The sequence below is a fragment of the Stegastes partitus genome, unplaced genomic scaffold (genome assembly GCF_000690725.1).
Source record: "Stegastes partitus isolate 25-593 unplaced genomic scaffold, Stegastes_partitus-1.0.2 Scaffold53, whole genome shotgun sequence".
In the NCBI taxonomy this organism is placed as follows: Eukaryota; Metazoa; Chordata; class Actinopteri; family Pomacentridae; genus Stegastes; species Stegastes partitus.
Window position 1 is genome coordinate 61,733 of NW_007577784.1, and position 2,277 is coordinate 64,009.

The following is a 2,277-nucleotide window of genomic DNA, read 5'->3' on the forward strand; positions in this document are numbered from 1 at the left end:
AAAGGTGGAGCAACACAACTCTTCCAACAAAGAGTAGCTGGAAGAAAACTGTCTCTAAAAAATGCCAGAACATCTCTACAGAAATGTGGTATTCTCCATGCTGATACGGATTGAATATGTCATCAGAAATACAGATGGACGTTCAAAGTATTGACGAAATAAAATATGTAAATCACAGTTACAGCAGTGCTTGGTTGTCTGTCTCTAAGTGTGGCCCTGCGATGGACTGGTGACCTCTCCAGGGTGTCCCCTGCCTTCACCCTGAGTCAGCTGGGATAGACTCCAGCCCCCCTGTGACCCTCATGAGGATTAAGCGGTATATAGATAATGGATGGATGGATGGACAGTTACAGTATAAAAGGTATACTAATTCTTGTTGCACTGAGTTCCAACTGTGTGACTTGCATTTTAATGGAGTGAATCAAAAGTGTTCGTTTGAAATAAGAGCAAATGCTGTTAAACTTAGAAGTATTCCAATTAGTAAATGACAATACAACTTTGAATCATTTGACATTTGTGGTGTACTTCCCTCCCTTGTATACTGTACAATCTAAAAAATCAGTTGTCTTCTAACATATTTGACGACGAGAACCAACATCGACGCATCACTGATAAACAGTCTCATCTTTTGATTCCTGCATGTTTCCAGTGTTGCAGAAGAATCAAACCAAACTGATGCAACCTTGACTGAAAATCTAGTTAGTGGTCCTGCACAACAAAATAAGAGTCAAAGTGGTTGCTTAGCAACAGATATATCACTCTGGCCTTCCTCCAGCAGCAGATGCTGTTGGAGGATGTTTTTCAACCCATCACAGAAAATCACAAGTTGGAATGACTCAGGTTAGCAAGTCTCCAGTCAACAGACATATGAACGCTGTGCTTTCAGGGAGAAAATTGTGTCATATTCAGGAGGTCAGGGGTCGGAGTCTGAATGCTAGATGAGGAACTTCATATTCTGTTTTTGAGCAGCAAAGAGGATTTCGCTTGCAGAGTCGGATGGCTGGTGCCTAAACGGGCATTTTGTCTTTTTTGCTACCAAAAATCAATTTCGATTTAGACTCACACATGAATTCCACCAGACTTGTTGTTCTCCATCTCCTGTGGTTTCCTCTTTTATTCAAACAAATTATCATCCGCCAGAGGCCAATACCGCCGCTGTCCATATGATGGCGCCATTGCTTCACGTTAGACGCTTCCTACCACATCCTCTCAGCAGCACACACATGGAAAAATAACTCTCCTTACATCAGTATGGTAATGATGGAAGTTTCTAAATACGGGCTTCAATATGTACCCTCACACTGTGGCATGAGCACTTAGGCTAGTTGATCCTTTGATGTCCCAGAAATAGGCTTGGAAGCAGGTATCATTAGGGTTTTTAGAGCGGGAGCGAGAGAGCACCTTCTCCATCAAAGCATGCGCGCTCCCCTTTGTAATGGAAACACTGGATGAGAGCTGTGCTGAAGGAGTCTAGCCACGAGTTTTCGTGTTTGAAAGTCAATACATGAAACGACGCAGCGCGCACACAATGTCACGCCTGTTTGGTGGCGATTTAGCAGAGTTCATGCTAGTTAACACAAAATAGGAAAAAGGAGAAGTTTACGTTGCGCTCTGTCGCGACGAACCTTCATGCACAAATTCGAAGAAAATCACAGAAAGAGAGACGATGTTAATCTACTAAACAGCAGATGACCGTATAGTCCCCTATTTATTATATGTATTTACATTACTCAGACATAATTTGGACCTATTCGATAGAAATATCAGTGTTTTGCAAGTTTCTTCAGGTTAAACCAATCACTGTATGTATTTCTATTTTTTTTTTAGCTTACATGCAGTCGACTGTTGCATAATCCATCAGGTCTGAAGGGGTTAAGTCTCACATTGCATTACCGTATCAGTATTGTTTTAAAGAAGGAGCCTAAGTACAGTTTCTGTTGTAGACCACTTCAGCTGATATTCGTTTTGAGATCAGTCGTGAAACAATTAGTCAGGCAACTGATTAGTCAGTCTCTGGGAATGTGGCAATCATTTTAGAAGCCCTCATTGTTAAGCAGTTTAATCCGGCATAAATTAAAATATACAGCGTTTCCATTGCGTTCCTGTGAATTCATAGTTTGTCAAACCAAGACATTTGCAACCCTGTCTTGTAGAAACTACTTTTATGTGTTTCTGTAAATGAAAATACGACATAAAGTCACCCAGATTATATTTTAAAAACACAACAAGGAAACATCCATCCATTATCTATACACCGCTTAATCCTCACTAGGGTCA